Source organism: Phaethon aethereus (genome assembly GCF_964289735.1).
Source record: "Phaethon aethereus genome assembly, chromosome: 1".
Taxonomy (NCBI): domain Eukaryota; kingdom Metazoa; phylum Chordata; class Aves; order Phaethontiformes; family Phaethontidae; genus Phaethon; species Phaethon aethereus.
The window spans coordinates 48,317,404-48,327,951 of record NC_138575.1 but is presented as its reverse complement, the minus strand read 5'-3'; positions in this window follow the sequence as shown (position 1 = coordinate 48,327,951).

Here is a 10,548-nt window from a genome sequence, read left to right as displayed (position 1 = left end):
TTTTTTAATCCTGGATATTATAAATAGTTTCTGTTCCAGGAAAATGTGCTAGTTGCCTTAATATATTTTGTGTTGTGTTTTTATCATACAGTGTTATTTGAATACTTCAATAATAATATGTTGTATTTAGACTCATCAGCTCGTGATGGAAACACAAGTATGTATCAAATATATTACCTTATCTTTGTAATTTATTAACGCAACTCAGCATCTTTTGAACTCTGTGGTATCACTCTGACAAGTAGTAAGCACAGAGATCTGAATGTTGAGAGTAGGCTAATGTATTCTTCGAGTTCTTGTGAATTTAGCTGACAGCTATTTCTAATGAGTCTTTTTTAATATAAATACTTAGGGGATAAAGAATTCAAACAGAATAATATTCTCAGCTGTGCAGGCTAGTGCAAGACCCATGGGGGAACTAATTTCCACTCATATTCTATCAGATTTATTTCACTCATAGGAACTTGTACTGGATCTCAGAACTGATCTTTATCCACACCGCGTGCTTGATTGTACATCCCCTGCAATTTGTAGATCTTAAGAGTATTACTGTGTTTTAAGAAGAAAATAGGAAAAATAGGTTGGGAGAGAATATTTCTTAAAAATAAAATAATATTAAAAAATCCAGTGTTTTGAAGCTTATATTTGAAGCTTATACTTTGATATCTCAAACTTGTTCCTTTCAGAATTCAGATGAATGTACAAGATGATTAAAAACTGTGCACTCTTGGCTGTTTATGTGCCTCTACACTTTTCATAAACTTGTTCAACCTGGTTTTTGGATGCTAAAAGTATACTTTTATGAACCTTTATGCTCCTTATTTAACCATTCTTTCTTTGTCTCAACTATCTATGGGTTTTTTGGTTTTTTTAATTCCCATAAGAAAATGCACAATCAGACACTTTAGCTAATTTCCTGTCATTCTTTTAAGCCAGTTCCCTTTCCATCTTCTCAGTTTTGTTTTATTTTATAAAATTTTCCATGGACTATGTTATACTTACTGACAAAGAGGAAAATCAAAAAGTCCTGCATAAGAGGAGAGAATAATTCTACCCTCGGAGTGGAAATGTGAAATGTCAACATGAAATGAAAGGAAATCCAGTCCATTACACTCATCTGTACAAGGGGTTTTTGATAGAAAGACAGTTATTTATTCAGAGTGAGAGGAGTATCATGGTGAGTAGGTGCCAGAATCAGCCTGTGTCATGCCTGTTTTGGGGTGGGATAGCTCAGCCCCTGGTATGAATCTGGAGATCGTCAGCAACTGGATGGCTAATAGTACCAGAATGAATGGACTTGCCTAATACAAAGTTCTTTGTATCCTACACACTTAAATAGTTTCATATATGTATTTATAACCAATACAACTCCAACAATTTCCAAGGAACACAGTGTATACCCCAGTCTCATGTTTCTGCCTGAATTTATTACATACTTTTACAAATTTGATGAAAGCAGATGAGTCAATTTAATTACCTGCTTCAGTTCCTTGATGACTCCTTCAAACATAAAACATAATTATAATTTGGTTATATATAAACTTACAGTATTTACCATCCATTTATGTTCTTAAAAATTACAGTGTAATTACATAATTATTACCTTTTTTTTTTTCCTCTGCAAAACTGGGCAATCCCCAAGAACTTCAAGCTTATAGATTATGTATTTGTCCTCAGATTGTGCATTCAGGGATTGTTCTACTGGCTGTCTTGGGCTCCTTACATACATACATCTTGCTAACACAGGTCTTCAACCGTATGATACTGACAGATTGAAATTCACGGAAATGAGAGCTTCAACTTGCAGATTTAGGCTGCTAAGATTAATAGGCTTTACATTTCTCTACATGTCCAGAATCATCACTTGTTAGTTTATGCATATTTCCAACTGTGTAAAGACATAGATGTAATGTAACAAATCATTATTACAAAATCATATCTTTTCTATTTTTGATTGCCTAATTGTATTCATTGCTTTGGATGAAGATTCAGATCCATGTACCTAATTCAGCAAAGCACTGAGATTTCTAACTTGAAGCAAATAGTAATTTGAATGGCTTGGTGTGTGATATATATTTTCATTAATAATATGTGAGCATTCCTTGCTAAATTTTTAGTATTCTTGTGACTGTTCAGTCTGTTAAAAAAAAACAACAAACATTTATTATTTTCTATTTTCATCTCATGGAACACTGGTTTTGTAATAAAATATCTCTGGTAATGACAAACATTTTCATTAACAGTGAAAGTGGAACATGCACTTAAGAACAGAAGTCTCTAATCCAAAGAGCTTTTTTCTAAACTTACTTTAGACCATCTCTTCCTGTCTCGCCAGTTTAGTTAGCTTGAACATAAATGACTGTTTTCTTCCAACACTAACATGTTCATAATTACTGCACACATAATATTTTTCTTTCCCTAGAGCTGTGGTGTTTATCCTTCTGGGTATTTTACTAGAGCATTTAAGAGACAACTAGGTTATTTGGCATTTTATAACCTCGGAAAGTAAATTGCTACTTGTTGACTTTCTCAGGGGTCAATCTAACAACATAAACATACTTCAAAATAAATATGACTACATTTCCAGCATCCATAATATAATAATTTTTTCCATATATTAGAACTGTTATTTTTTTCCTGAAATGTGTTTAAATGAGTATAGGGGGGTTTAATATTATAAAATATTTTTTGTGATATAGTGCTTTGTAAAATGTAATAGTCTCATTCTAAAATTTGTTGCTGTTTTTTTAATTTAACAAGCACCTCAGAATATATTATATTGTGTGAAAATCTCATAGTCCTTTCTCAAACAAAATTGTCCATGACTGAAATTACTATCTTCCCAAAAGAGGACTGCTGGTATATAAAATACAGACATCAAGATTTTCTTTGTAATACTTAACAGATTTTAATATTTAGTTAATATGCTTTACATCAAACATAGCTTGTCAGACAGATGATTACAGACTGATTTTCTGGAATCAAATTTGTGGCTGCCTTGCATCTCCAACAGATCAGGTCCAACTGGAATCCAGTCATTAATTTCAATGGGAGCTGTTCGTAATGTTTTACAAGCCTTCAGATTTAATTCAGGAAATATTCCCAAATAAGAAACTGTAGTTACTTTGGGCAGTATTTCACTTTTCCTGAATTATGGATGAAGTGCTTACATTTTATGCTACATTCATTTTTCAGGAGTTTAAAAAAAAAAAAAAAGAAGGAAAATCCAAAACTTCAAATCTGACTAGAGTTCATGCCAGTTTTCTATCTATCTCATTCATCTGGAATTTGAGGGGTTTTGCATCAATGAGTCATTTAAAAACCAAAAGATCATTACATTTTCAAAAATATTTACAGTAAGAAATGTTGACCGTGCTAGCTTTGTCAGCTGAATCCCACATAAGGGTGGGAAAACGTAGTCTTTGTGCATGTAAATGCAGGTTTTTGCTTATGCAATAACTATATACATATTTTGCTTGACTAGCCTGTTCATTGAGATTTTAATTCACCTGAATATTTGAAAACTTACATTGTGATGTTCAATGCATTTACTGGCATCGATTTTTCAGGAAATAATTCTTTCTGGTGAGAGAGGAATGATTTTGTTAAGAACAATACAGGGTCATCTTGCTAGGATCCAGTTAAGGTAAAGTAAAAAGCCCAGCTGGTAGGAGAAGTTCACTGTCAGCTAGAAGTTCAATTTAATCCTATGAAGTATCGAGGTTGGATAGGTCATATAATATTAACTATGGAGAAAGTCATGCGGTTACTTGCTATGATAAAAAATGTGTGTTGTTCCACAATGCAAAGTGTTAGAGGAGTATACAAGATACAGAAGTATCTGAGCACTTTACCGGTGCATTCATGAGAATACTACGTCAGCAACTCTGTTACAGATTTATAAGGGGAAAGAGAAAGTTATTTGCATGAGGAAGTAGCTGTTAAATGCATTCAGAGGTTTTGCTAGGCACAGAAAGGGACCTTTTGATTTAGAGAGCTTTTGTTGTTCATGACCTAGAAGTAGCGTGAACTCCTTTTGTATTAGACTATAGCAACAGAAAAATATACAGTGTTCATGGTAATTTTAATTCTTTTGTACGTTGCCACAGACTGTGTGGATGTAAAGTTTATTTGACCATTTTCCCCAATTCTGATTTGACTGATCTCCATACCTTACCTAAATAATTACCATAAATTTACATACTAAATAATTAGTCTTATTTATTTGCAGGTCCATGCAACTTCATTGTGTTCATATCTGCACTTTTTTTAGTTATTCAGTGGTTAGATCAGATTTTATTTAGAATTTCTTCCAACATCAAATATCAGGCTCTTTTTTTTTATGTTCATCCCTATTTTGCTTCAGATCAGCTGTATCTCAAGTTCTTATTTCTGAGTGCATGTATTTGTTTTAAACTGCAGATTAAGTAACTACTGATTCGTATTTTGTTTTGCTTAGGTATTAATAAAATAGATATACATACTTTCTTGGGGAAGGAGGTTACTGTTTAAATCTCAGTTCACCAGGTTGATTAGCCTTTTAATAGTTTCATATAGTAAATTGCCCTTACTTTTGATCTTCTTCATATATGAAAAAAGTAACCAGAATATGCTTTTATGTAACATAGGAATGTCTTGATAAAAATATTTCTTACATTATTTATAGTTGCATTGAATTCTGACAGCGGAGGAATTATATGAAAAAAACTATGAACTGGTATTTCTTTTCTGGAATTTTCATGTCAAACAAGGCCAGGTCAATCATAAACCCAGGACTGTCTTGCACAGTCACACATTTCTAGAATAACAGATTAGCAATACAGGGATTAGCTAATGTTCACTAAACTGTTCCAGTATGCTTAAAACTGAGAGCTTAAAATAGTTGTTATGAAACTGTTAGTGATGATGACCCCAAGAAGGGTCTTCCTTTTAACATTTACCATTTTCAGGGTTGCTTATTTTTGCCATCTGGATGATTATTTTACTGTGCAAACACTTTTGTTCTGTGAATTTGAACCCCTCCTTTCTTTGGGAAGGACTCTGTATGAACAAGCAGATCTTTTGTTGTTTTTCATTTCTCTTTTTTGCAAATGTGGAATGATATAAACAAATTTTAGCTCAAATGTTTGGAAAAAAAAAATTGTGCTATTCTTTCTGAACAGATTAGTCACTTGCGTACTATTGCTGCTTTCAGTGTTCTTTTCCAAGACATATTTCATATATTTGGTTTTGATGTCTAAAATTACAGGCTGAGAGTGTTTGTACTTAAGTCAATATTTGAGCTATGCAACATAGGCATTTAGAGAAAGGCCAAGTCCTGTGCTTGTGTAACTGTTTCATTGCTGTAAAATTCCATGAGACGCAGGAAAGAGAAATTTTTTATATATGACTATGGAGCGGAAGCAGAGCCATCTCACATCCATCTGCTGTAACACAAGTGTTCTACAACTGCATCTTGGTGAAGATGGCAAGAGAATGCTTTATGAACTCTTATTTCCTGATAAACTAATTTCTTGAATTCTGTGATTATGTGTGACTCTGCCTTCACTAGGAGAGGGATGATGAATAAACTTCCTGTTCTAGCTTTGCATAAGACTGCCTGAAAAGTCATCCGCATGTAATTTTTCCTCAAACACAGGAAGTTAGTTCAAAACCAACAGATTTTTATGATCTTTAAGCTAAATTCATGGTCAGGAGGTCTTGATAATGTATTTTAATTCTTGGGTTGGTAAAACTGCAGTTTTAAATCACAGATTTGTTTCAAAAAATTATGCGCACCTGAATTTACTGAACCACAACAGAACTTCAGAGTAGTATGTAAGAAAAGCATTCATCAAAATAGCATCCTGAAAACCTGCATCTGAGAAATTGCTTTCATTCCATCATTGGACTCTCCCCTAAGTTTGACACAAAAACTATAGGATTTTCCTCAAAAATATGTTACATTCCTTTTTATATTGAATGAGTGATACAGTAGCTCAAGTTTATGCTATAAGTAAATTCAGTGGAATAAAACAAGAAAAGAATAATCTGTTTTCTAAATGTAGATTAATAACCTTATATTTCTGCATAAGAGCATGACAGTTTGTTATGATTCCCAGTTAATTTTCCACTGTTTTATTAACGTTCTCTACATGACCTCGTTTTTTTTTTTAAACCTTTTTCTTGTAATACGCCACTGGATTAACTAATCTTTTATGTTGCTAAGTAATAATCTTACAGTTTGTTTGTATCTCTACTTTGTTAACTGACATTTGTTATTCCTTCTTTTCAGACCATGACTCTCCTCAAATAGCATTTTGACCCATAATCAGTGCATACAGCTTTAGACACTTCAGTATGTTAGTGCAACTACTAGACTATCAAGATAAAATTTTTATCAATACTTTTAAAAATGCATTTATAAGGCAAATACGTGATTTTACCAAGTACAGAATAGATTGACACTGAGAATGGAAAATCACTGACACATAAAGAACATAATGAAACTATCTGTAGGATTTCATTGTGGGAGCGGTTGAGGGGTTTGTTCCTTTTTTTTTTTTTAAGTCAAAAGAATATAGAAATATGCTGGGAATGGACTTGCTATGACTTATGCATTTGTATGTATCTTCCTCCAATTTCAAGTTTCCCTATTACAGCACTACTATTTTTGGCATTCACCATGCTGATGCTCTATGATCCCATGTGCCTGATGCAGTCAGGCAGAATTAGGTATCACCAGTTGCATCTGGTACCTGAGGTCCCAGCGTGATTTATGCAGGTGTTGGGAAGTTTGTGCTTGGCAGATGCTTGGCTTACAAGGTAGGTAATTTTGAGTCTCACAACTGAATTGTGCTACCATAGTTTTTCTTCTAACACGTGATCTTATATGAGTAAAAAACCATCATCACACAATCCACTGTCTGTTACATTCCATGACGTACCTGCCTTCTCTTTTCTGTGGCCTGGGACAGGTTTTTTGAGGCTTGAGAGAGGAATGAATTTAAGTGGGGTTTCACATGAAATAGGATAAAAGTAAAGTAAGGGTTGAACTGGAGCCAACCATAAAGTAAAACTCTTAAAATACAGTTGTAAAAAAGGCCAGCAGAGCAAGGACATATGTGCAGATATAAAGTAAAATATTTTGTCTGTTGTTGTGGGTGTCACAAACTCTCAGGCCATACCCACCCGTATCATATGGCAGCCCCGTATTTGTTTCTCGTTCAGAATGAAAATTAGAAACAACAGTTCTGCTGTGACAGTAATCATCCATTGCCAAGGAAGAAGGAAATTCATCATCTCCAGGATTCCTTAAATTGAGACAGGATGTTTTTGTGCTCTAGTAAACCGCAAGTTATTGGGCTTGACAGTATCCACTTACATTTTAGGAGAAGATGATATGTTCCACTACAAGAATTATTGGTGAAATTTTATGGCCTGTGTTAGGCAAAGATCAAACCAGATGATCCTTATGTGTTAAAATTTGCCCTTAAAATTTACAGCTGCTCAGAAACAAAACCTTGTCAGAAAATGATGAAGGGAAAAAGCAGGTCTGAAACACTGATCTAAAATGTTTTCTTTGTAATGAAACACCACTGTTTCCAGAATGGGCAAATCTGCTTGTTCTGGAATTATTATGTCCCCGGAGTTGTTTGTGGTTACAGCCTAAGTGAAAATTTTGTACCCAAAAAAAGAGCAATCTGCGAGTTCTCTACTCTTTCCCTTTCTGGCAGTTGAAAGAAGTATTGCCTACACCTCCACAGTGTGCGTCTCTTATGTCAAGCCCTGTAGAGATTTATCTACCTGTGCAATGACTGTCTAAGTAGACAAAGAAATAGCATCTTCTTACATGTGAGAAGCTCAGCTCAGAATGACTGAGCCACTGAAAGTTGTGAAGTTTCTGTCAGAGCTTTCTGTCAGAGAGAATAAATAATTAGCCGTGGATCTATCATGCTACTAATGCTAAGACTTTTCCTCCTATCTAGTTTCTGCCATTCTGTCTCACATCATGGAGCACTTTACCAGAGAAAGAGAAGCAGAAAGGTCCTAAGGAACTGGACTGACAAAACCCTGGCACACAGTAAATCTTTCCTACTTCTTCCTGCTGAAACTGTAATACTACACACGACTCAAAGGGTGGGAGTACTCTGTGTGCAACTCCTGACAACAAGTGAAAGGAAAATGAGGAAAATGGATGAATTCAAAGGGAAAATAATTTTCCATATAAAATAAAAGAGGGGAAGCAATTTCTGACTTTTCTTCACCAGTGCAGAGACAGAGAAGGGAAATACCATAGCCCAAAGGTATGGATTCTGCCCTCTGCTTTAGCTTTTAGCTGTATGCCACAGCCTTGTAAATTTCCAAACTAATTCCACTTTATTGCTTAATTTTCCATTCACTGTTTCAGTCTAGGCTTGGGACAGTTCTGCTGCATGTGAGGGTACGAAGCAAAATTCTAAAAATTTATCTTGGTCTTATTTTATTAGGGTTAAAATCTGAGCTTGTTTAGGCTATTTAAACTTTCTGCCATGTAATCACAGCTGAGTCGCTTTAATCTCTTGCTATAAAACTGTAGCTGCAAAGATGATTTCTGCATTTTTTTTCTTTATATATTCACTGTAAATCATGAAGCACACAAACAGGAGTGCTGTAATTATGTTAGGCTTGCACTGCCAGTTACATAGCTTAATAAATTCTCAGAAGTTGTTTGTAAGATTGAGGAATAAGAGGAACATTACATGTACTTGGAACAAATGTCAAAAACATGAGAACACAGTGTCATAGGGCTTGGTATTGACATATACCTTTTTAATTCACAAACTATTGATCTGCTCTCTTGAGCTCACACAGAAAAAAGAAACCTTGTGCCAGCAAGTGAAAAAGAGTTTTTCATCTTTTTCAGAATGTTTCCAGGAGTTTATACACAATGGACCCACAAATGACCCCACCCCAGAAAGCTGTGGGAAAAATGTTCTTCCATCCCTTCTCCCTTTCCTTCTAGCTATCTCTACATAACAAGCTGGTCGTGGCTGAAAAGGCATTTAAAGTGTGTTTCAGAAGAATAGCATCTGAAAACTGATCCCTGATAAGAAAAGTGGCAGATCAGAACACTTAAATGATAAGATATCTGCCTTACATGGTCAAAAACTTGAAAAAGTGATAAAGGATGAGAAATATGGGGTATTTGATAACTTCTCTTCACAAAAGCATGAAATTTGAACACCCCAAAATCATACTTTAAGATACCTGATGGGACTGTGGGCAATGCAACTTAGTCAGTAAAAGGAACGGATTGAAAAGGATCAATCTCTCTTTCAACATTTTTAACAAAAACATTCTGTCTTGCATGGTATTCCTCACTTACGGCTTGCAAAGCATTATATGAAAATTATTTCACCAGTAGTTTAATTGAAACTCGGTTAGTATCAATACCTGATGTTGCTTACTTGGTCTTCTCTACTGACACTTCTAATATCTGTATTGAAAGTAAAAAGCCTTTAGTTTTAGCTACAGGTAAAGTGAAACAAAACAAACCAAAAGCTTTTCCATCTAAGTATCACTCGAGAAACAGTTGTTAGCAGAGTCTACCCATCTTTAAATTATCAGCAGAACTTCAATGGCATAGCAGGTTTTAGTAAACACTTCCTGATGTGCAACTTGTGTTTATGCCTATGCACTGCACCACAATTCATCATGTATTGTTCAGGGTCTAACAAATGAAGTATTCAATACAATGGCAGTTCAATATAAGAACTTTGCAGTATAATTTCATTTACCCTGATTGACAAAAGTAAGATGAAGGATCTCATTTAAGGTGTGAGATCACACTAAATAGAAATGCTCCTGTGCATTCTTCATCTTTAGTTTCAGCAAAGGCATCAGCTAATAAAATTCAGATGAGACATCATCTAATTGCTGCACTCCATCTGTTGTAATGGGAATTGGATAATTTACTATATAACAAAGTGAATTGACTATTGGTGCAAATGTGCTTTTTTCATAGTAGCCTCTGGAAAGTAATTTTTCGGATAGCTTTTTATTAAATAAAGATATTTGAAAACAGCTTGCTTCTTTGCAAAACTGTGGATCTCTGAATATACACACCCGTGCTGAGCAGAAAATTACATGTGAAAGCATAAGAACATCTGCAATTTAGGCTCAATTTATTCCTTAGATGAATAGCCAGTTCACATGGAGTTGCATGACTTCCTTCACTAGTAAGTTAAATACACACTTCCTCACCTAACTTGGCAAATGATACAATATTTTTGAGGACAGACAAGTAGAGACCAAAAGAAGAACTGGAATTCCTGCTTTGATAGCCTCTCAAAGACTAGATGTAGTTGGAAATTCAACTGTACCATGAAGCCTGCAAAAGCCATGAGGCATTGAAGAATAGGAATTGCTCTAGGGTTGGGAAGGTGGAAATAGTGATCTGACTTCACATAACTGGCAAGGAACTTGGTACATGTAGTTCTCAAATAGGCAGGGCTGAACCTTCAGCAAAGATTTTGCTACATCTTAAAGCAATTTCAGGGCTGATACAGTAAATACAGTCATGATGAA